General features: G+C 42.8%; 1 protein-coding gene across 2 annotated transcripts in view; it reads left to right on the top strand.

Moving 5' to 3' along the window:
• The window catches only part of TENM4 (teneurin transmembrane protein 4), a 792,376-nt gene that overhangs the window by 447,587 nt on the left and 318,409 nt on the right, over window positions 1–26,380 (top strand). The window lies entirely within an intron of this gene.

Raw genomic sequence — 26,380 nt, 5'->3', positions numbered from 1 at the left:
AACCCACAGATCCAGGAAACTCAACAAATCCCAGGAATAAACACAAAACCATAATAAAATTACTGAAAATCAATTATAAAGAGAAAATCTTAAAAAACAACCAGAAAAGACATAAATTCCCCCTTTTCATAAATGAATTTCTCTTTCTAGTAATGCTACCTCTTCCTCCAGGCTCCCTTAGCACCTTTTCTTCAACTGTCCTTTGACTCTGTCTTCATCACAGCTTTGGGTCTATGCCTCATGCCCCTTAAAAGATTTTGAACTTTTTGGTGGCTGGGAATTCATCTTGCATTGAGGCTATCACAGCATATTACAACATCTTGCCAATAGTAGTTGTTCAATAATCAATTAAATGGGTGAATTAAGTACCCAAATGAATAAAGATAATAACAGGTTGGTTATGAAATCCTGGACTTCTAAGCAAACAACGCCAAGAAGCGGTAGAACCCAGGTCATCCCACAAGAGAAGTATGCCTCCCCTTTCAGAATAATAATATTTAAAACCACAATTTATTGAGTGCCCACTGAATGCCTGGTGCTGTGGTAAGCCATTTATATACACCTAATTAAAGTCTTATAATGAGAAAAGCAAAGGGCAAACAACTAAGTAAATTGCCTCTGGTCACACAGATAGTAAGTGAGATTGTAGGTTATCCCCACAAGATTGATTTCAAAAACTGGGCAAAACACCTTCTCTACTTCCTACACACAACCCATTTCTTAATCGTATATTTCCATACCTCTATGCTTTCTTTTGTTCACGTTATTTCTTCTGCCTTTCTCTCACTCACCTGGTGAAGTCCAGTTCTTGCTCAAGATCCGCATCAAAACTATCTTCAGCAGGAAAAATGAGTTCACATACCACCACAAATCCAGAAGTAGGTCTGAGCGCCTATGCTGTTTTAAGCCATGAAATCCTGAGATGAATGAGATATGTTTTCTAACCTAATGCACAGTGTAGTCAGAGAAAGAGTCCTGGGTCAAATGAGACAATTACAAGAGAGAAGGCAATACTAGGGCCTTGGGGGGCCCTGAACCAGCTAGATTGGTCAGTGAGGACTTCCCAGAAGAGGTCATGCCTGACATGAGTCTTAAGGATATGAGAACTGGCCAAAGTATAAAATACAGATGCAACAAAAAGTCCATATGCCTGCTTTAGAGGACACAGTGAGAGAAGCCAGGGTCAGTGGGATGGCGGGAAGAAGTCGTCTTAGAAGCTGCTCATTCTCCTTTGCTCCACACCAGCAGGTGCTCTCATGTCTAAACTCCTTTTCCTAACAGAAGTCTGCCTCTGCAGTAACTCTGACTCCTCCTTAGTGCATGTTACAGGGAATTAAATTTCTTTTGAATAGCTCTACCTTCAGAGTGGGAAGTTAACGAGTCACTATTTTTCAAATGTAGGGAAAATCCATAATTGTCCCAGCTTTATAGCTTGCTATTATTGGACAATCAAACACAACTATTTTCTCAAAATAGAATGGGGTTTCCTGCAACCCCTCCTGTTCCCATCCCAGCCGCCACCACCAGCAGCAGCACGGGGTGGGGAAGCCAGTGTTTTGCCTGGGTCCAGGCCCACACTGCGCTTTTAATCCTAGACTGTATAATTGGCCTTTGCAGACAGAGGTTAATTTCCTACTGTGAATTCCCTACCAAAGTAGCATGGGTCCGTGGGGAAAACCAAGGGAGAAATTGCTTCCAGGTGCCACCTGGTCTCCCTGCATGGCTGTGAGAGAGGCCACATGGGGAAGTGTGATGAGCAAGGGCTAGAAACCTCCTACAGACACCGGTTTGAACTGAGCCACTTACTAGCCAAGTACCCTAGGGCTGGTGGTCTAATTCAAGGCTTCTGTTTACTCACCTGTAAAACAGGGAGAATACCACCCTATTAATTGTGGTAAGGGATGTCACAGTTGTGGTACAGTGCTTACATGCACAAGCATTCAACAAGTGCTGTTGCCTCTTGGTTGCTTGGTACAACCTTGCTACCATCTGCCTTTCTTTCTCAGAGAAAGCTCCCTTTCTGAGACCTTCGGGTAAGCTACCTCTCAGATGTTTCCTTCCTATCAACAAGAGGCAATGATGAATCCTTTTTTTTTTTTTTTTTAAGCTCAAAGGGGATGTGAAATTCAAATAAGGGACTAGATAGATGTATTTTTAAACTCTTATTTTAAATATCCTACCAGTGTTTCTCAGCAGGGCTCCCTGGGATTTTGGGCAGGACAGTCTTAACATTCCCAGCTTCAGTGTATTCATTCAGTGCCGGTAGCAGCCTTCTTAGTCATTGTGACTACCAAAAACAAGCTGCACACAGCTCTACATACACAAACACACACACACAGACACCCCATGCCCCATCTGAGAAATCACTGCAGGTTACAGTCTGAGCTCACCGATGCAGCATTTATCATCTCTCTGGGTCCTGTGTCCTAACAGCACTGCTATAAAACAAGTATTCAGACGCAGAACATTATTGCTCATGTGTATTTCTTTTTAATATACTTTTTCTAATTATGCAGGTTAACACATGGTAGTTGAAAAAGTCAAACAACAGAGAAGCATGACAGGTAAAACAAACTGAAAATCCCCAGCATTAACATTTTAAATATTTATACGATTTTTATTATAAAAGTAATAAAATCACATGGTTAAAAATTCAAGCACTGCTAAAGGGTGTAAAATGAAAAGTAAAGGTCTTTAGCATCAACACCCATCCTGTCGTTTGCGGTTTTATATGTATCTTTCTAGGAATTTCTATACAGACTCCTATCTGTGTGTTTGTGTACACTTTTCAAACACACATGGAATCTTATACTTTATTTGCTGTTCTGCAAGTTGTTTTTTTCCACTGAACAGTATATCTTGTGGATTACTCCCTCGCAGTATATTTAGATCGTCCTCATTCTTTTTAACAGCTTCAGAATAGTCCATGGCATAGGGGGCCCTGGCGTTTTCTGTGTCTTCCCTGATTCAAACAGCGCTGCCATGGAGACTGTCCTCTGTGCCAGCGGCAGGGTGCTCCGGTTCTATTGTTCTCAGTGGGAATTTGAGGACAGACATTCAGTGCAGGTGGGAGGCCACACCCAGGCGACCCCAAGCTGAGCAGGAGAGACTGGAGACTCATGATGGAAAGTCAGAACACCTGGGTTCCAAATACAGCTCAGCTGCTCTGTCTGAGTAACCTTGAGCTGTCTTCTTTGGGCCATGCTTCCTCAGCTACAAAATTATGGACAAAATGACTCCTGTACCTCTAACATACCTGGGAGTCTAAAACTGAAAATAAGTTCTAAAGTGACCCCGGGACCTAATAAAGGAGGCCGAAATGCCAAATCATTTTTTTCTTTTTTTAAACAAGGCATCACTCCTGTCACCCAGGCTGGAGTGTTGTGGTGCAATCATGCTCACATCTGCCTCGACTTCCTCGGGCTCAGGTGACTCTCCCACCTTAGCCTCCTGAGTAACTGGAACTACAATTATGTGCCACCACATTCAGCTAATTTTTTGTACTTTTTTTTTTCCTTTTAATAGAGATGGGGTTTCGCTATGTTGCCCGGGCGTGTCTCAAACTCCTGGGCTCAAGTGATCTGCCTGCCTTGGCCTCCCAAAGTGCTGGGATTACAGGTGTGAGCCATAGTGCCCAGCCTAAACCATCATTTTTATCCTCCACGCTAGGCCATTGCTGCATTCATTAAGCACTGCTGCTTCAGAGAGAGAGAGCGTCCAGGGACGGCTCTACCTGGAAGGAAAGGAATGGAAAAACCCTCGTGAGTTAGTGCAGAGGATCTAGAGCTGTTTAACTTGAAGATGAGAAGACTGAACTGTGATTTAATTAATCTCTGTGAATCTAGGAAGGGTTTCTCTAAAGAGAGTTCTTAACACTTGTTCTTCATGTTCTCAGAAGATGAAGCAAAAGAAAAGGAACTAAAATGAAAGCAGTAGAAATTCATGTGAAATGGAGAAGACATTTATTTGATTACTGGGATTAAACAAAAAGTAAACAACAGAAGTTGCCACCAAAAAATATTATGTGGCTCTCTAACTCTGGATTGTATTTGAACATAGTTAAAACATCTTCCTCAGACAGAAGGACTGGACCAAAAATATTTCTAGATGCTTTCCCATATGCTGTGACTCTTTCACAGTTTTTAATTTCTAAGTTCTGACCAAAACGTAACCTCTGGTTAATGTTAATAGAACATAATAATAGTAATGTGTAAGGAGGAGAGTTGATAACAAACACAGCTGAACTGTTGATGTATTTTGGGCCTTCAATAGGACTAACTTATTAATAAACAAGTTGCAAATTTTTATTTCTTCTCTGTAAGATTTGACATTATTCAGGCCTATAGGATTAGGGTTGAGAGGACACAGCTAAAGTATGCAACGGCTTAGGTCTGGACCTTAACTGTGTGGATAGAGCACAAAAATAAAAATATAAAGGGAATTGTGGCCTCATGCAGTGGCTCACACCAGCAATTTGAAAAGCCAAGGCAGGAGGATCACTTGAGCTCAGGAGTTTGAGACCAGCCTAGGCAACATAGTGGGACCCTGTCTCCACAAAAAGTAAAACAAATTAGCTGGGCATGGTGGCACGTGCCTGTAGTCCCAGCTACTCAGGGGGCTGAGGTGGGAGGATGGCTTGAGCCTGCAAGGTGGAGGCTGCAGTGAGCTGTGATCATGCCACTGCACTCTAGCCTAGGTGACAGGACAGAGTAAGATCCTGTCTTTACAAAAAGGGAGTGGGGGATTGTGAAAACCAAGGAACAATTTAAAACCCAGGCCACACACTGAGAAACAGCTACCTATATCTGAGCTCTGAGGTGGGGCGTGGATTATTGGTCTTGTGATTTCTTTTTGTGTGTATGTGTGATTTCTTTAAGGTATAAGCTCATCAGTGAGAGCTCCTTACCATTAAATTCAAATAGCCCTTATGCATTGATTTTCAATTGTTACATAATAAATTACCCCAAAATGTAGCTTCTTAGAACAACAACATTTATTATTTTACACAGTTTCTGAAAGTCAGGAATCCTCAGGCAGTTGTTTCAGCCAGGGTCGCAGCCATCTGAACACCTGACCAGAGCTGGACCATTGGTCACTAAGGTAGCTCACTCACACAGTTGACAAACTGATACTGTCTATTGGCAGGAGGCCTCAGTTTCTTACACATGGACTCCTCTGTAGCTATTTGAGTATCCTCACAACATGGCAGCTGGTTTCCTCCAGGGCAAGTTATCTGAGCAAACCTAAGGAGTAAACCACAATATCTTCTATGAGCTAGCCTTGGAAGTCAAACTCTCTATTTCCACAATATCTTATTGGTATCACAGGTCTGCTCTACTGGCTGAATTATACAAGGGCGCAAATATCAGAAAGTGAAGCTCAGCAGCAGCCATCTTGGACCTGGCTACACCTTATATGATGAGAGTCCCTTGTGTTGTCAAGAGGTAATAGCACCAGCCTAGACAGAGCCAGCCCTGTGTCCTGGCCCTGTGTAGGTGAATGGCCTGGGGGAAACAACGTAACTGGCCTTACCATCAGTTTCTTCATCTATCAAATAGAAATAATAGTAGTACCTACTTCTCTGAGTTATAATGAAGATTAGATGAGATAGAATAAATGAGGTCCTCCACAGTGCCTACAAGATAGAAAGTGGCTATAATAGTAACTACTATTTTTATTATTTGAATGTAGCACCGTCACATTTATCATTTTTTAGATTTACATTTTATTTGCCCTCCCTTAAGAATTTTAAGGAATAACATGCATGCATTACAGTGTATAAAGTACATGTACAATGATATTTTGCAATGTATCCTTCCCTGCAGCCATAGCCCAAATCAAGATATAAAACATTTTTAGCAAACCTGTAAGATTACCTCATGCACTCACCCATGCTGAGACAAGTACTATTCTCACTCTAAATATTGCTTAGTTCTCAAATTGCTCTTGAGTTGTATGGAAACAGAATCCTGCAGTGTGGACTCTTGCATCTGGTTTCTTTCATTCAATCAACATGAATGAATCTGTGAAAAAATCTGTGAGATGCATCCATGCTGTTGCATGTATCAATAGTTTTTTTCTTAATTGCTGTGAAGCTTCCCATTGTATGAATATACTACAATTTATGTATCAGTTCACCTGTTGATGGGCATTTGGATTATTTCCAGACTATTATGAATAAAGCTGCTATAAACATCACTGTTATTATATCATCAGCACCACCGAGTAGACTAAGAATGTGAAAGTACCCAGCTGGAAAACTATGATTGATAGAGAAATAATATGATGGGGAGGAAGCAATAAAATAGTTGTTGCTGTTGCTGTTCTTATTATTATACCTAAAATATATTAAGCTTTTTCTTTGGGCCAGACGTTAGACTTTGTGTTTATATATTCTTTTTCCTATTTAACCCTCATGGAATCTGTATAAGGGAACATAATTATCTTCATTCGACAGTTGAGGGAACTGGACTCAGAGAGGTTAAGTGATTTGCTTACGATCAAAATGACAATCACCAGCCGAGTGGGGTAGCTCACACCTGCAATCCCAGCACTTTGGGAGGCCAAGGTGAATGGATCACCTGAGGTCAGGAGTTCAAGACCAGCCTGGCCAACATGGCCAAACCCCATCTCTACTAAAAATATAAAACTTAGCCAGGCATCGTGGCAGGTGCCTATATTCCCAGCTACTCAGGAGGCTGAGGCAGGAGAATAGCTTGAACTCGGGAGGTGGAGGGAGGTGGAGGTTGCAGTGAGCCGAGATCGTGCCACTGTACTCCAGCCAGACAACAGAGTGAGACTCTGTCTCAAAAAACAAACAACAACAAAAACCAAATTGGCAATCACCCAAAGAACCAAGATAAAATTTGCCCATTTGACTCCGACAGCCTTTAACCACTATGCCAAGGGTCAGAGAACCTGGGCAAAAGTCATCTCATCTACTTAAAGTCTGACAGGTTCCCATGTAATCTCCCCAAGCTGCAGTTTCCTCATCTGAAAGCGGGGATGATCGTACTGGAAACCATAGAAAGGGAAAGCTTTTATGAGAGTAAGATGTAAAATCACTTAGCTCAGTGTCTGGAATACAGTATGTGTTTGATTAATATCAGTTTTCTTCCTCCTACACAATTAAAAATACTTAATTTCAGGGATGTTTCTTTGAGTTATAGAACTTTCAGAAATCTCACTTCACTCCTTCAGCCAACGCCCAAGTTAGAATTTCCTTGGAAACTGCAAATTCGTATCACATTTTATCTGCCCCAGCATCCCGGCTTCTCTATTCTAGGAGAAAGACGAGCCCAGTAGGAAAAAAAAGGGAATTGCTCCTAGTATATCCTAAATGAAAATCAATGTTCTAAAGACATTGTGCTTCATCTCCTAATACACCTTGGAGGGATACCAGGGATTTGAAAGGAAGAAAAGGCTCCATTAGATGCAGAGGGCCTCCTGAATGCACACCGGAGGGCACGGGGGTGGCGCCTCTATTTTGTCTCTGTGCTTCTTTGCTGCCTGTCGACCCAAAGGGAGCCTGGGCAATACTGATGGCAGGAAGTAGCTTAGGAGCTTGGCTGACCTTCACTGAACCCAGAAGCCATAAAGAAAATGACCGAGACAGACATGATAAGCATTTCTGCATAACAATAAAAAAAGAACAAAGAACACAAGCAATGTCAAAGGAAACAAGGAAAATATTTGCATTTTATAAGATATGATAACTTCTTTAACATACAGAAAGCCCTACCAATCAATAAATAAAATAACACAACATACAAAGATATGTATGGTAATATCTAGTAAACATAGAAAAATACTCAAACCCAGTAATAGTTAAAATAATGAATATCAAAATGGCTTTAAACTATTTTACGCCTATCAGGTCAGTGAGGGTTTAAAAAGTTAAGACTACCCAGGGTTGCTCAGGTCGTGGAGAAACACGTGTTATTAATGAGAGTATAAAATCTGTACATTCTCTTTTGGAAAGTCATTTGGTATTATCTTTTAAATTTTTTAAATATTAATATTATTTTGCCCAGCAATTTATCTTTTAGCTTGCAAAGATATTCCAGTATGACCAAAAAAAAAAAAAAAAAAAAACCTGTATGGCATGTGTACATCAAATACTACATAGGGCATGGCACGGAGTAGGTACCAAACTGATGATGGTTTTTATGAGTAAGTGAGCATTGTAAAGCCACCACAGTCCTAAGCATGTTGCATGTATTAACTCATTTAATTTTCACAAACAGCCTTCTGAGGCAGATACCATTTTTATCCCCATTTTACAGATGAGGAAACTGAAGTACAGAGAAGTTAAGTAACTTGAATAAGATCACACATTAAGTGGTAGGGCCAGGATCCCGCCCTTGACATTCTAGCGCTACAGCAGCGCTCTCCAGTAGAAGTTATTGCTGTAACAGAAATGGTGTATAACTTGTACTGTCCAATACGGTAGCCACTAGCTGCATGGAACCACTGTGCACTTGAAATGTGGCCGTTGTGCCTGAGGAGCTGAGACTTGTTCTTATAATACTAAATATTTAAATAATTAAATAAGATTAAATATTAACATTTAAAGTTAAAATGTCTACCGTATTGGACAGCACAGCTCTAGAATCTGTGCTTAATCACTCCACCGTATTGGCTATGGTCACTAGTAGTAGTAGCAGCGCAGCAGCAGTAATGACAGTACTTCGGTGCATTAGAAGGAAGAACATTATGGCAATCGGAGCTCAATGCGACTGGAATAGGTTGCCTCTGGAGTGAGTAGTGAGTCCCTTGTCATGTCAGCAGCAATCACATTGTAGATGAGATTCAGGCAGTGGATTTGGGAGGAATAAGAGGGCAGATAACAGTAAGAGGTTGGAGAATTATTGATTTTCAAGGTTTAGTTCATCAGTGGGACTCTGATCCCAAATGGCAAATGTAATCCACACTCCTCATCTCACTGACACCTCGGGTGGGAAACTGTATCACCAAAATTTTTCCTTTCAAGAACTCTCAAGGGTATCTAGCCCCTCAGAGAAGGGGGAATTAACATTTGCTGGATATTTGCTCTGTGCCAAATACTTGACCAGGCTTCATTTCTGATATTCTAAGCCTTATATGAGTGTAACAAGGCAGATGTTGTAAATCCCCATTTTGCTTTTGTAGTCACCTATTACAGATTATCTGCAATAGGTGACTTAATCTCTCTGAGCCAAAGACGCAGAGATGGGGTTTGAACTTGAACCTTCCTGAGTCTCTAGCCTGCTTCCCTCATTTTTCAGAGAAGAAACTGGAGGCCCAGAGAAAGCCAGAGTCCGGAGGGCCCAGGGCCTTTTCCTGCCCGCCTCCTACTCCTCCTCATTCCTGGAATCCTCTCCACATGACCCTTGACAGACAGATGACCATCCATTTTCTCTAGAACATTCCCTGAGGCCTCCATTTTATAGCTGAGAAAATGAAGTCCTGTTTAGGCTGGTGATTTTTGCTCAAAGTCACAAAGAAAGTGAGACACGGAGGCCAAAAGCCAGGGCTCCTGCCTCCCTCTCATGAGCTGCCACCCCACTGAGCCCACCCAGCTCCACCCCCACAGGATAGGACACTACTCAGGAGAGAGGCTTGGCCTCAAAGGTCTCTAGAGGAGGGTGACAGGCCCTGCTGTGTCTTCTGATTCCTCTCCACAGTTGATAGGTGTGCCGTGGGGGCAGCATGTCCCCACTGCCAGGCTTGGCACTTGCCAGGCAAGGCCTCTCCCAGCCTTCAGGAAGCCCCTAGTCTCCAGCATGTACCACACTGTGCAAAAACCAGTCAGTTTTTCATCAGAACCCCCATAGAGCCATGACACATGCGTCTGTGTCCCTAGAGCCCAAGGCAGGACACCGTTAGCATCAGGAATGTGTCATCGAATGGATGACAAAGCAAAAGCACAGACTAGGGCACAGTTTAGCTGGCTTGTGGCACTAGCAGCAGTTTTCATCGTCTGCAAACAGATATTAAAATATCTAACAGCTTTGTTGTAAAGTAAGGCACTAAGAGTGTTAGACACAGAGTGGGCGACCCACTCGTCGGTAAGTTTCCTGAGGGCAGCATCACTGGCCTCTCACCGGTTCCTGACCCAAGCATAGCTTTCTATAAATACTTGTTGAATGAGTGAGTGAATGCATGAATGACTTAACAAACAAATGTGAATAGGCTGTGAGATTTTGAGAACATTTTATACACTAGGTGCTCAAAAAGTGTGAATTATTTTTCCTCCTCCTACGAATGTGGCATTTGAACTGAACCTTCAAGAAAAGATACTGGCAAGGGTATTGAAGGTCAAAGACATAGTCAAGCAAAGGCCAGAGGCCAGGAAAGTGCCGAGTGCCTCAGGAAAGGTCAGAGGGAGCTGACTCCTCAGATCCAAGCCACTGTGTGGTCAGTAACTGCGAGAGCTGCCCGGAGACCCTTGCAGGGGACCAGCAAGGACAGTGCTCGGGGCTGCTTTTAAAAGGCTGAGCTCAGAGACTTTGCCAGAGCATCTCAGAAAATAACAAGTTGCCAAAGGGCAGGAGAAGCAGGGATTTAGCACTAATGGGCACTGCAGGGTCTGGGACATCTCAGCTGGGCATCAGGAAATAATTTTTGACATGGAGAGCCATCTGTTGCGCTTTGTATAAGCCCTTCTGAGGGACGTGCATAAGCACAGGCCTGGCTGGATTTTTGGATGTTGGATGTTGCAGCTGGGTGGAAAATTGGCAGCAAGAAGAGGAACAACTTTCCAGTGAGTGTGAATGCATCCCTAGGCCACAGGGCCTACTGGGGGTGTGAGGAGGACCAGAGGGGCAGGGCCCAGTTGACCACTTGAGATACTGTGATACCCGGACTCAATGCAGGGGACCCTCTGAGACTTGCACCCAAGGTGTCAGCCACTTGTCAATCACTTAAGCAGACAGGAAACAGGAGCCCAGGGTGAGTCCATGGACTCTGGCCTCATCCCTAAGGAAGAGGACAACTCCTGCCTACTGGTTTTCAGAGGAGGCCACAGCCACGAGTGGACCTGGAGCTAAAGTGGGACAAGGCCTCCAAGCATGTGTGTCTGCCTTGTTAGATGAGGACTGTCACGAGAACAGGGGTGGCTCTGCTTGCTCACCACTGGGTTCCAGTGCCTGGCACATGGTACTTGCCAACCAGAAGATGTAGGAATTATTACTGATTAAGGCAAGTGGCATTTCCTTGGAGGGAGACTGAGGACGCCACCCACTTTCTGCGCCACAAGCAGTCTGCAAAGCAGATGTTATTATCCTACTTATCAGTTGAGGAAGCAGCCTCAGAATCATTATGCAACCAAACTAATCAGGCTTCTTGCAGGTGTGATTCCTTTATGCCTACCCTGTGGCAAGTCCTGACCTGGGGCCAGACACTGGGCTTGCAGGAGATGTGCATGCTGGTGGAGAGGGAACCAAAGAACTGAGCTGAGGCTTGCTGGCAACTCAATGAGAGCAGCACGGTCTTACTTAGCAAAGGGCATGGCTCAACAATAAGGGTAGAAATGAAAACAGTGGGAGTGGATTTTTATGAAGACTGTCTACAGTGAGGTAGGAGATCTTAGGATGCCTTATGCAAAACCGTAACTCAAACCGGCTTCAATGATTATCGGTAGCTTCAACATTTATTATCTCATTTAGCAAGAAATCCGGAGATAGGGCAATCCATGTTCATCAAGGCTCAGATTCAGCTTCTTGTGTTCCCCCGCTACAGTCCCGGGCACTGTATCCAGATGATTCCCCATCCAGGGAACCCCCAGACCTCTCCTCATATCAGATTGGCCGGTGGTCCACATTCCCTCATGGGGAAGGAGACTTTTGTAACTTGCCAGTCAGGATCTGCCAACTGAGACACGTAACCATAGTGTGGCTAGCTGAGCAAAGTCAGGATTCTGTTAGGAGGGCAGTGGGTATTGCTATGCAACCAAGAGTGGCTGCTACAAATGGAAAATAATATAATTAGCTCTACTCCCCTCCCCACAGGGCTGTCATGGGGATGCAAGGAAATAATGGGTGTAAAAGGGTTCTGCACGTGGGATGGGTTGTTACTATCCTTATAGAATAATTATATTTCTATTATAGAATAATAGATGACACGTGAATGCAATCATCCATCCTGCTTGTGGTGTGCTTTCTTGTTCATCATCCCCTCCCTGCATGCACACACCTGTCATAGAGATAGAAGAATCATCAGCATTTAAAAATAGGCCAGATACTTCATAGTAATGAGGTTATGGATGTCAGTGCTCTCTGCAAAGCCGTATACATAGCAGAGAGATTATTGTGGGATATAACATAGTTTTGGAAATCAGTCACAGGTTCCAATCCAGCTTCTACACCTTTCATGCTGTGTAACTTTAGATACATTATTTAATTTCTCTAAGCTTATTTCTCCATCTAGAAAACAGGAATAATAATCTCTCTCCAAAGGTTTCTGTGAGAATTAAAGATAAAGTATATCAACACCATACCTGGCACAGAGCAGGTAGCAAATCAATGATAGCAAATACTTCAGTAGAGCTCTCATACCTGAACTCTTTAACCCCCCGTACAACTGTGTGAAGTAGGTACTATTATCCTTTTTCTATAAATGAAGAAACTGAGGCTCAGAAAACTAAAACCTTGCCCACGGTTGTACAGCTAGTAAATGGTGGAGCTAGGATTCAGACTCAGACATGAGTTCACGTTCTGACCACCATACTAAGCCAGCCCTCTCTACTGTTGCTATCGTTGATATTAATGGCACAAACCCAGTTCCACTGCTGCCTTCCTATAGGACCTTGGGCTCATTCTGTCGCCTTTCAGGCCTCAACTTCCTCATGTGCAATTCCACAGCTTGAGTTTATAGAGCCTTGCTCCTTTTAAGCCTCACAGAGAAGTGATTAGGAGCTCAGAGTGGAGTCATCCACCTGGGGCCACCTCCTGGCTCTCCCCTTACCATGGCTATGTGACCTTGGTCATGTTGATTGACTACTATTTTCCTTATCTCTGAAATGGGGATAATGAAAGTTCCTACCTCTTAAGATTGCTGTGACAATTAAAAATGGATGTATGTCTATACACAGCATGAATGCAATGTCTGGCAAAGAGAAAGTGCCTGATCGATAGTAACAACAATTATTATCATTGTTGTTATTAGCAAGTCATCTTTCTCTTCTGTGCATAAAGTTCTTCTGAGAGCCAAGGACTCAGTTATTCAGTCAGAAATCTTGACACCAGTTTCTTTCAGAAAATCATAGACTTACAGAATGTAATCACTTAACCTTCTTTGAATTTATCTTCTCTCCTCTACTAAATGGGGGTGATAGGTGATAGTAACTCAGAGGGTTAATATGAGGATTAAGTGGAGTAGCACAAATCAGTCTTGCTAGTTTTATTATTGGAACTCTAAGGGAGCTTAGAAGGGAACTCATGTAACCATGGTAATTTTCAGCTAAATTTCAGGCCCAGAGAAATTTGGTGACTCAATTCAGGTGGTGAAGACAAGTTGGTAACTGATGATGGATCTAGAGCCCAGGGAGTCGGGACAGACCCTGGATTCTACTAGAAGCCTTTATAGGATTTGAACATGGCCTCTCTCCCCAGTTGTCTGTTTACCACCATCCCTACCTCTGCTCCCAACATACTCAACTCTTAGTACTTGGAGTTCCTTAGCTGTATTGTGCTCTTTCCTCCCTGTAAGCCTTGGCACAAGCTGTTCTTTCTGCCTGGAACACTCTAACCAGCCCACTGTTGTAGACACACAGGCATGTACAACACATATGTGCATGCACAGCACACATGCATACCCACAATGCTTTCTTAACCTGGCCAACTCCTGGTTCACCTTTAGACTCCTGCTTAAACCTCCCTTTCTCTAGCAAGGGGCCACTGAGCCCCAACGCTCCATCAATTAAGGCCTTGATCTTTGTGTTTCCCTCTCACAACATTGTAGGGGAATTGCATATTCTGGGTTTGCTCAGCCACTAAACTGGGAACTTCTCAAAGGCAGGTGAGGGACCTAATCAAGTTCCCCTCTATGACTAAATTGGGGTGCTGGTTGGAGTCCCTCTCTTGGGAGGGCTGAGAACTAAACAGGCAGGATTTCGGTGGCAGGACATCGCAGAGGGATGCTTGGCCTTCTTCCTCAAGTGGCTGGCACTGCCCTCCTCCGACTAGCCCAGGGACCTGTGACAAATCACACAGAACCAGCCACCCTTCCCAACCTCACAGACCACTGGACACTGAGAATTTGGCTTGCAGAAACATTCTGAATGCATTTCCCACCCAACAGGCACCTTTCTCTTCCCTCATTTCCCAAATCCCATGAAATCCAAGGCACATGGAGCCCATGTGTGCCAGCACTAAAGTCACAGGAATGCTGCTTGTCATGATCTGCCCAAGAAACACCGAGAAGCTTTGTACACAAGCTTCACTCAGTGCCCTCCACTCCAGAAAGCAAAAAACCCTGTTTTGTTAGCAGCAGTCAGACTCTGTTCTCCAGAGCAGGGCAAGATCTGAACTTCTGAGCTTTGGATGGTGAATACCCTTAACCTCCAAAGTATGAATGCTTTTCTTTCCAGATAAGCTTTTTTTGGTTACAAGAAACAAAAACATTCAAAACTCTAATGTTTTTTCCCCAATCTAGTGCCCTTGGTAAGGGTGACCAGCCTTTTCATTAGTTGATTTCTGATGTCCACTTCCCCCATGACAATGGCATTCGTCCTTTTGGTATGGTTACAGACAAAAAGGATGGGTAGAGAACCTGCCCACTTTGGTTCATTCCTGCTTCTCCTCTTATGAACCAACTAACTTTAGTCTGTCTCGAGCTCATTCCATCAGTAAAATGGAACCAATAATACCTACCTTGTAAAAGTGTTCCAAGGACTAAATGGATCATTTACACTAAAGCTCCTTTTCTTTTCTTTTCTTTTCTTTTTTTTTGTTATTATACTTTAAGTTCTGGGGTACATGTGCAGAATATGCAGGTTTGTTACAGAGGTATGCATGTGCCATGGTAGTTTGCTGCACTCATCAACCCGTCATCTACATAAAGTATTTCTTCTAATGCTGTCCCTCCCCTACCCACCCAACCCCCCAACAGGCCACAGTGTATATTGTTCCCTTCCCTGTATCCATGTATTCTCATTGTTCAACTCCCACTTATGAGTGAGAACATGAGGTGTTTGGTTTTCTGTTCCTGTGTTAGTTTGCTGAGAATGATGGTTTCCAGTTTCATCCATGTCCCTGCTAAGGACATGAACTCATCCTTTTTTATGGCTACATAATACTCCATGGTGTATATGTGCCACATTATCTTTATCCAGTCTATAATTGATGGGCATTTGGGTTGGTTCCAAGTCTTTGCTGTTGTGAACCATGCTGCAATAAACATATGTATGCATGTGTCTTTATAGTAGAATGATTTATAATCCTTTGGGTATGTATCCAGTAATGGAATTGCTGGGTCAAATGGTATTTCTGATTCTAGAGCCTTGAGGAATCACCATACTGTCTTCCACAATGGTTGAACTAATTTACGCTTCCACCAACAGTGTAAAAGCTTTCCTATTTCTCCACATCCTCTCTAGCATCTGTTGTTTCCTGACTTTTTAATGATCGCCATTCTAACTGGCATGAGATGGTATCTCCTTGTGGTTTTGATTTGCATTTCTCTGATGACCAGTGATGATGAATAAAGCTCCTTTTCTATAAATGGCCACCAGCTGAGGAGAACTTGCGTAGGCTAGACAAGGTAGTCTAGTAGACCGAAAATGGGCTCTGGAGTCAGACCTGGATTTGCAGTTTACTGCCTGTTGATCCTGAGCAAATCACTTGGCCTCTCTGTGCCTCAATGTATTCATCTGTAAAAGGGGGCTTTTATACTGTGAGTTCCACAAGGACAGTGTTATGTGTTGAGCACTATTGACCCACCACCCAGCCCTGCAGAAAGGTATATTGAAATTCTAATCACCAGTACCTCAGACTGTGACCATATGTGAAAACAGGATGTTGCAGATGTAGTTAATTGAGGTGAGGTCATAGTAGAGGAGGGTGGGAACCTACTCCACTATGACTGGTGTTCTTAGAAGGCGGCACCATGCAGGGAGCACACATGTGATGATAAAGGCAGAGACTGGAGTGATGCAGCTGCAAGCCAGGGAATGCCAGAGATGGCAGCAACCCACTAGCACTAGGAAGAGGCAAAGAAGCATTCCCCTACAGGGTTCAGAGAGAGCATGGCCCTGTCCATATCATTATTTCAGACTTCCGCCCTCCAGAACCATGAGACAATGAATTTCTGTTGCATATTAAATGTCAAGTAATATTGCTGAGTGCAAGAATGATTCCTGTTGTGGAGCTATGTTAGAAAGCACGTGGCAAGTGATTAGTGCAGTGCCAGACACAAAAGCTCTTTGGCAAATGCTTATTCCTTTCTCTTCTCTTATCTCAAAGGCTCCTTTCTGTACAGAGTGCAATTGAGGATTTAAAAAAAAAAAAAAAGTTTGTTTTTCTTCTGATTTGGACCTGAAGCTGCCTGAAGGGTTCCTGCTTTAAAAACCAGACTTGGTCACTCAGGAGCAAGATTGGGAAGCCATTTTTCTACTTGTCCACTCTCCCTCACTGCCTTCCTCGATTTTCAAGATTTCTTGGAGTGACAGTAGAGGAATTTCTAGAACTCTTGGTCCTCATTATGTTTGTGCTTTCCCCAAAAAAGTTTCACAAATCTTTATAGAAATCTAATGCAAGCAAGAGACCTTGGCACAGTGATCAAGTTCATGGAAAGCTGTTTCAAATCAGGGCATTTACTGGGGAAAAGCTGTTTTAGAAAAATATCTCTTAGTATATGCTTACATCCACACCACATGGCTTTCTGGGTTTTTTAAAAAACTTTTTATTGAACTATAACAGATATTCAGAAACTCCACAAATGATAAATACACAGCTTGGATTTTATTTTATATGCTTTGGGTTTTCTTCCCCACTGGTTGGTTTTTTGCCTGGTTCATTGGTTACACTAATCCCTGACTGTCACTCTAAGATGCTATGAAAGACAGACTGAGGCCCTGAAAGGGCTGTAGGCTCAGGTGGCCTGGGCTGGAAGCCCAGATCCACACCTCACTAGGTCCGTAGCTTTGAGCAAATGGCTTCACTTTGAACATTATTGTCCTCTTCCCAGGGCTGATGAAAGATCAAGGAAGTAAACTCATGAATTTACAAATGTACATTCTTAGGTTTATTACTGTTATTTATTAAGGTTATTTTAGTCAGAAGCATGTGGGCATAGGGTTCAGTAGACCAAGATTCAGCACCCAGACTGGTACCCACTGGCTGGGTGACCTTAAGCTGCCTCTGTTTGAGTCTCCAAGTCTGTATCTGTCAGCTGGAGAAATCTTCACACTTTCAAGGGGCATGAGGGTTGATTAAGATAATTTATATCAAGGGCCTTCCACAGTGCTGGACACATAGTAGGTACCCAGTTAATATCCCTGCCCTCCCACCCTCCCACACCTGGCTGGTTTCCTTCTGAATCCTATCTCTTGCCCCTTTCCTTTGTACCTAATACTCCCATCATTCCTCAAGTATCTGAGTAAGAGGCTGGACTATTAGGTTGTGCTCTTACTTCGTCTTGAGGCCTGGAATTTTGCCACTGTGTAAATTGAGTGGAGGGAGGAAAACATATTTTATATATGTGTGTGTGTGTGTGTGTGTGTGTGTGTGTGTGTGTGTGTGTGTGTGTGTATCCAGAGGAAGAGGAAGTAATAAATGACTTGAAAACAGCTATTTGGAAGCACTTTCTTAATCAAATCTCAGTACAAAAGTGCAGAGTCCAAGCCTCCCTGTTGAAGAGAGCACTCTGTGACCACAGATGGTTCAAGGTCTGCCATAAATTTCAGTGGCTCTTTGGTCATGTTGGCCAGCAGATTTTGACAGTCAGAGATAATCCAGCTTGCTTTGTGCGTTCCCTCTCTCCCATGTCCCATGGAAATTAGCCTTTCCATCAACCCAATTTCAGCCTCCAGAGGTGTGAATGAACCATCTTACACACCCCTCTGGAGGCAGCGCGTGGGCAAGGTTAGAACAATCTGTGAGACACTAGGAGCTGCAGCTGACACATAGAGCTCAGTGAGTCTTCCAGTTGTCGCCCCACCCACCCCACCCCCATACCCCAATACCTCCCTCACAGCTTTTCTCCCTCTTGAGCCATTCCTGCTTGTCTCTTTCACCCATGAGGCTGCATGCCCCTCCAGGGGAAGGGGTAGACTTAGTTCTATGTCTCCAGTGCGCACTCAGGGTTTCACACAGAGAGGTTGCCTGGATGTGTAGCTGGGGCTGGTGATGAAAGGGAGGTGCAGGCCAGGCGTGGTTGCTCACCCCTGTAATTCCAGCACTTTGGGAAGCCAAGGCAGGCAGATTACAGAAGGTCAGGAGTTCGAGACTAGCCTGGCCAAAATGGCAAAACCCAGTCTCTACTAAAAATATAAAAATTAGCCAGGCATGGTGGCATGCCTATAATCCCAGCTATTTGGGTGGCTGAGGCACAGGAATCACTTGAGCCCAGGTGCTTGCATCACTGCACTCCAGCCTGGGACTCTGTCTCAAAAAACAAAAAAAAGAAAAAGAAAGGGAGGTGTGGGAGAGCTACCACTTCCACTTTTGAGTACCTGCTGTATGCCAGGCCCATGGTGGGCCCCAGACATGCATGCTTTTATGCATTTACTCTGCATGGGACTCCTGTAAGGTAGGACCACACCCTGAGGCTCCCCAACTCTAAAAGATCAACCAACCTGCCTAAAATCACAATAATCAGTTTTAAATCCAGATCTTTCTTGCTGCCTCTCTCCTGGGTTGGAGCCCCACTTGGCCCCTTACAAGTTGTGTGTCCCTGCACAAGTCATATCACCGCTCCTAACCTCAGTTTCTTTATCTGTAAAATGGGGATGATGGCCATTACCCTTCCTAGATGTGGTAAGGATCACATGAGATCATGGCTGTGAAAATCCTGTGTAAAATGTAGAATAAATACTACTCACATGTAAATGTTTTTATTAGGAGTTCATTAGGTCAAAATTGGTTGTGATATGTAGTGAAGCACCCACTACATGTGGAATTACCATGTGGCCTGTGGCCATATGAATAAACCAGTCCCCGCCCTCAGGGAACTTGTTAATAAGAACACCCAGGCATAGGCATGGTGACCTTTAGTTTGCAGTGTTTGCACATCTTTAACCTGGCCCCTGACAATGTCTCAAGGCTGATTTCCTAGCATTTACCTCATTGTTATGCTTTTCTAGTCCTGTTAGCTTCCTCACTGTCCCTCAGATGAACTTGGTCCTGCTGCAGGGGCTTTGCAGTTGTGGGGCCCTCTGCCTAAAAGCTCTTGCCCTGGTGTCTGCTTGGCTCACTCCTTCACTTACTTCAGATTTCTGCTTACATGTCACCTCCTCAGTGAGGGCTTCCCTGACCATGCTGTTTAAAACAACACGCCCATGCCATCACTCCTAACCTCGTACCCACCTGACAACTTTGTATTAAGTTGGTGCAAAAGTAATTACAGTTTTTGCTATTATATTTAATGGCAAAACCGCAGTTAATTTTGCACCAGTCTAATATTTATCACACTTGATCTTGTTCTATATAGTTATTTGCTTACTTGTTCATTAATGTTTTCTTTCACTAGAATGTAAGCTTTTGAGAGCAAGGGCTTTGTCTTCCTTGTCTATCAGTGATGCTTAGAACACTGCCTGACAGAGTAAGCACAAAACAAATTCTTGGGGAAAAAAAATAGTACTTACACTTTAGTAATAAAAAGATAAATCGAATTAAAAATTGGGCAATGGATCTGAATAGACATTTCTCCAAAGAAGATGTACAAATGGCAAATAAGGACATGAAAATATGCCCAGCATCATATGCCATTAGGGGAGATGCAGATCAAACCACAGTGAGATACTGCTTCATACTCACTGTAGTGGCTGGAATAAAAAAGTCAGATAATAACAAGTGTTTGTGAGGATGTGGAGAAATTGGCACCCTCATACACTGCCAGTGGGCATTTAAAATGATACAGCCACTTTGGAAGACAATTTGGCAGTTCCTTAAAAGGTTAAGCATACAATTCAGCAATTCCACTCCTAGGTATATACCCAAAAGAGGTAAAAACATACTCTCACACAAAAATGTAGGCACAAAGATTTGCAGCAGTATTATGGGTAATAGCCAAAAAGTGAAAATAACCAAAGTTTGAATCAACCCAAGTTTCATAAATGGATAAACAGAATGTGGTATATCCATACAATGCAATGTTATGTGTCAGTGAAATGAAATGAAATCCTAATCATTGCTTCAACTTGGATGAACCCTTGAGAAAACATTTTGCTAAGTGCAAGAAGCCACAAAAGAACACATATTATATGATCCCATTTTTATGAATGCTCAGGATAGGCAAATCTGTAGCAACAGAAAGTAGATGAGTGATTGCCTAGGCTGCAGGGAATTGGAGGACAATAGGGAGTGACTGCTAATGAGCGTGGAGTTTCTCTTTAGGGTGATGAAATGTTCTAAAATGGATTATGGTGATGGTTGCAATACTCTGCGAATATACTAGAACCCATTGGATTGAACACTTTAGATGAGTGGCCTGTATGGTATGTGAATTATGTGTCAATAAGCCTGATATGTTTAAAAACTCAATGAAAGTCCTCATCGAATATACCTGTGTCAAACAAGCAGACTAGCTGGCAGGCCATCCCTGTGAAGACCAGAGAAACCTAAGGGGCTCTCTTCTCAGTGTTCAGGAGACCAGCTGCCCAGGCAGGCGGGTGAAACAGGTCTGTTCCTGGCAAACACTTTTTAAAAAAAAGATTTTTAAGTCCCCAAGAAACCTGTGAGGAGGAAAGCTGGAGATCAAATGACGAGCCTGAGAAATTTACTGCGTCCTGTTTTTTAAAGACCATTTTTCCAACATAACTCACAGAGACAAATGGCCCGGGACCCGCTCCTGAAAATAACCATTGTCAAGGAGAGTTGACTTACTGTGAGCTGCCAGGCCAGGGGAGTAAGACCCACAAGATTGAATAGGCTGGAAAAGCCCTGGGAGGCTGTGGGTCTGCTGAGCTCCTCCCGTTAGGGACCCAAGGGAGAAACTGTCATCATGGCTGACTTTTCTGTATGTATGTCTAATTCTGTTAAAAATAGCATTTATTGCTTTTTAAAAAAATCTCATAGTCACATGTGTTACTTGAAAAAAATTAAAATATATTTTTAAAATCAGGAAAACAATTATTTCTAATATACTGCCCTAAGGTAACTGGTCTTAACATTTTTGTACAGATTGCACCCATACACAATTGAACAAAAGTCAGAATTACTTTTTACACAGTTTTGCATAAAACTCTTTTTATATCCTGTTTCCCACATCGCTTAATATTCTTTACAAACATATCTTATAATATCTGTGTAATATCAGCATTATCCCTTCATTACACAAGTAAGCATTTACTTTTTAACATTAAGGATGTTTTTCCTTTTTAACATTTTTAAAATGTTTTACTTTTTACTATTACAAATGATGTTGTGATAAATATCCTTAGTGTAAATCTTCTGAGATGTCCTAATTTTAGGGATAAATTCCTAAAAGTGGAATTGCTCAGTTGAAAAGCTTTCACATTTTAAAAATCAGTTTATACTAAATTATACTACTAATATTAATGTATAAAAATCCTATTTAAGGGGCCAGACACGGTGGCTCATGCCTGTAATCCAGCACTTTAGAAGGCCGAGGCGGGCAGATCATAAGGTCAAGAGATTGAGACCATCCTGGCCAACATGGTGAAACCCCGTCTCTACTAAAAATACAAAAATTAGTTGGGCATGGTGGTGCTTGCCTATAGTCCAGCTGGAGGCTGAGGCAGGAGAATCACTTGAACCTGGGAGACAGAGGTTGCAATGAGCCGAGATTGTGCCACTGCACTCTGTTGTGGTGACAGAGCAAGACTCTGTCTTAAAAAAAAAAAAAAAAAAAAAAAAGCTTAAAAATCAACATCTATAAATACCTACTAGATGCCAGATATTTTCACATTTATTATTTCATTTGCTCATGAGGTTTTTAAAAATAATCTTTAAAAGTATAAAAAGAACTTGGCTTACACCTATGATCACAACTACTCAGGAGGCTGAGTCAGAAGGATCACTTGAGTCCAGGAGTTCAAGGCCACAGTACCCTATGATTGTGCCTGTGAATAGCCACTGCATTCTAGCCTGGGCAACACAGTGAGACCTCATCTCTAAAATAAATTTTTTAAATAAATAAATAAAAATAAAAATAACTATATATGCTAAATGTAGAAAATTTTGAAGCTATAAAAGCATATTAAAAATTTTAAATTGCCTGTAACAGTGATAACCATTGTTAATGTGGTTTTTTTATTTTTAACCAATCTTTTTTCCTATGCATTTATACAAATTTATTTGTTCCATAAATATTTTTAAGTATCTGCTATGTTAGAGGAATCTGACTCTCCATTGTAAATTAAGTCATTTATATCCTGCATTTTTTCCATAGTCTCCTTTAACTCTCAGAGCAACCTCTTGAGGTATAGACTGCAGTTACTGCTATCTTTTGTTGGACCATAAAGGAACCTTAGAGAATAACCATCTAACAGAGGAAAGGATCTTGGGCTGCTTTGCCCACGATCTTGGACTCCTTTGTTGACCTGCACCCAGCTATCTTGACCACTATTCCATTGCTACAGACTGCAGCCTGTGATGTGGAACTGAATCTGTACTTCACTGCCCTCAAACAGGGTAGCCATGTAATTAATTGACCAAATCAAGACATTTTTACAGTAAAGCGGGAACTATTATTAATTAATGTAGGATAACAGATGTAAATTGCGGCTGTCACTGACAAACCCGAATGAATAGTCAGTCTAGATTTTCAGATTTCCAGTTCTTTGAAATGCTTTGCAAAAGTGGATTCCAACCCATTTTAAATAACTAGGGAAACCAGCTGTCTTTCTTTGCTGAACTGAGACTCTGAGTAAGACCAGAACACGTAGGTGAGCAATACCTGGTCTGTCTTTGGCAGGATAGTCTATTCAAGCAGTAGAGAAGAACATAACTCACTGGAATAAAAAGCAGGGCATGATATCAGTGCATTAGAATTCCTGACCCTCCATGAGCCGCAGACCTTTCTATCAGAAAGAGACTTTAGTTTTCTTCAGTGCCCCATCCTCTGCTCAGAACTGAGTGTAATTTCACTTTTTCAATGAAGCAACTGAATGCCCTGTGGCCAGCATATGAGAAGAAAAAGAATGCATTTGGTTTTAGGTGAACAAACTAAAATGTTTCTGGAAAGGATGAATCCATCAGGGCAGTGTGCCACTGAGATGAGGTACCTACTTAGGTCTAAGGATTTTATTTTGTTTTCTTTCTAGGTGTCATTTATTGACTAATGGCTGTGTGTTGGGCTAAGTGTTTTACACACAAGATTCTAAATTACAGGGCTGCCAGTTAAAAGGTTATTAGGACGCTCTTCCGATAATCCAGGGAGGAAAGTGCCTTCCCTGCAGCCCACAGCTAGTGCTCATGTTACAGTTGAGGACTCACACTTTTCCATTGTGTAAGCTCACGTGAATTTTCCTACCATAGACTAGATGGGATTTTATCATAGACCAATAAGATTCCGTTTGGGCATTTAGATGGATTTCTCAGGACTGCTGAGCAAAGTGTTAAAAAGTACATTTTGTTAATGGTCTTTCTTTTTGACAGAGTAATAAACTTGTTCATCAGCTAGCCCTCATAATTTTAGTCTCATGAATATTCCAAAGATACACTAAGAATCCAGAATGGTTAAATGTTCTTCTTGGACAACTAGCTTGCTCTATTTATAGGTTAGATTTCAAATGCAAGAGAAAGTTATCATCACCGATTCACACAAGGGTGTAACGGAAATTGTTTCTGCAGATCTTAGGATTCCCTTGTCCTATGTTCTCTTTATGTATTAGGACAGTTTCCCTAACACGTTTCCCCTTTTTCTGATATCATCAAGTAACACATTGATAAAAGTGTAATTGGCAGGCTTGCAAATCTGTTATTGCTTCTTTCCCAAAACCACCATGTTCTCTCTATGACAGATCTACAGCTGGAGAGATGGCAGAGGAAACCAATATTGGCTGAGCCTTTACCATCAGCAAGCAGACTGCTGGGCTCTTGGTGAGCGTAAGATCACCAGTCCTTCAGCAACTGTTTGCAGTGGGTATCGTCACTTTTTTTTTTTTCTGAGGAGAAAATGAACACTAACAGAAGTAAAGTGACTTATCAAAGGTCACATAGCCAGCAGCCACATTAGGCTTTGATCCTTGGTTTGCCCAATAGGAAGTTCATGGTCTTTCTGCTTTAGCTGTGTTTCCCTGATAGACAGGCCTTTCCCTTTCCCTATGCCTGGTGGAAAATCCAAACCAGAGCTGATGAATTTCACTCTCACCACCACTTGGAAACAGCATTGAAGTTATGGGTTCTCATCTGGGCCTTATGACCACAGACAATTGACTTCACTTCTCTAAGCCTCTGTTTCTTCACCTGAAAAATGGAGATGAATTTTCCTACTGAGAGTGTTTTAAGGAAAAGATCTTGTGGAGAATCTGGGCCAGTTCCTGGCCTCCAGGAGAAGCTCTGTAAATGCCCCACCCCTCTGCCAATCTCAACCATACAGGTGTCTGCACTCCCTAACTGTGTTAGTCTGTTTTGCATTGCTATAAAAGAACTCCTTAGGCTGGAATTTCTTTATAAAGAAAATAGCAGTCTGTCCCCAAAACTTCATCTGTCCTCAAATACAAAAAATTAGCTAGGCATGGTGGCACATACCTGTGCTCCCAGCTACTCAGGAGGCCAAGGTGGGAGGATCGCTTGAGCCTAGGAGACAGAGGTTGCAGTGAGCCAAGATTGTTCCACGACACTCCAACCTGGGTGACAGAGTGAGACCCCATCTCAAACGAAAGAAAATAGGTTTATTTGGGTCATGGTGCTACAGGCTATACAAGCACAGCACCAGCATCTGCTTGGCCTCTGGTGAGGCCTCAGGAAACTTTTACTCATCGCAGAAGGCAAAGGGAGAGCATGTGTGTCACCTGGAAAGAGAGGGAGCATGAGTATAGGGAACCAGACTGAGGGGGAAGGTCCCAGACTCTTTAACAACCAGATCTCAAGTGAACTAACAGAGCAAGAACTGATTCATTTCCATGGGGAGGGCACCACGTAATTCATAAGATCCACCCCTGTGATCCAACACTTCCCCCCAGGCACCACTTCCAACACTGCGGATCACATTTCAACATGAGAACAGATATCCAAACTGTATCACTCACTTTGTTTCCTTCTTTCTCCATCTTCATCTCCTATAAGCTAGAGCTGGGCTCATGGAGACCGCCTCTCTAGAAACCTGGATGGTTCCCCTGCACCCTTCACTGGTCCTCTTGGTTGTTGGAGTCAGGTGTGAGGAGGTTCATTTCAGGCATCCCACTCTTTTTTACCACAGGCACAGTAGAAGAATCTGCAATGCCAGGTTCCCTTCAGCTGATAACCAGGACACACGGGAAGTCACACCTACACCCCAGTCCCATGGAATCAGGCATCCTTATTTGCCCACACAAACGTACGTCTGAGCCCCACCCAAAAAGCAAGCTCAGAAGATCATCTGGATTTTCAACATCCTGCGCGAGCTGAGCCAGTTAGAAAGGAGATCTAGGTGACTGAGCAGGTGCCTTATGTTTAGAGAGCAGATCCTTCTACAGTACAGTCCTGGTCTGGTCACTTTCCTGCTTTAAAAATTTCCATGACTCCCCAATTAAGGTCTGATTTCCTTTTTCTAGTGTTCTCACTTCTGTCTCATTTATCACTGCTCTCTTGACATAGACTTTTGTGCCATAATCAAGGTACTCTCCTTCCTTCCTACCTTCTGTCTACCTTTATTCATCTAACAAATATTTACTACTGCTTTCTACATGCATGACACTGCACTAGGCACATATGGCAATGGCAAGGCAAGCTAGTGGGTGGACACAGACAAGTAAATACTTCAGGGTGAGAAATGTTGCAACAGGGAGAGTCCAGGGGGTTGTGGGAGCACCTAGTGGGGTTGCCAAATGCAGGCTTGAAGCATCAAGAAAGCTTCTTGAGGGAGAAGGTCATGAAGTCAAACCCTAAGGATGAGTGGAAGCTAAGAGACATATAGGGTGGTAGTTGTGAGGAGGACAGAAGAGGAAAGGAAATGCCCCAGGGAGAAGGAAGAAGCTTGCGCAAAAGCTAAGAGGCAAAACTTTTGTGGTTATGCTCCATAGATTGCCGTTCAGATAGATTTAATGCAGAAAGTGCCCTAGAGCTCTGCAAACTTG

This window comes from Macaca mulatta, chromosome 14 (assembly GCF_049350105.2).
Source record: "Macaca mulatta isolate MMU2019108-1 chromosome 14, T2T-MMU8v2.0, whole genome shotgun sequence".
Classification (NCBI taxonomy): Eukaryota; Metazoa; Chordata; class Mammalia; order Primates; family Cercopithecidae; genus Macaca; species Macaca mulatta.
The sequence above is the reverse complement of the archived record's forward strand: the minus strand, read 5'-3'. Positions and strand labels throughout refer to the sequence as shown.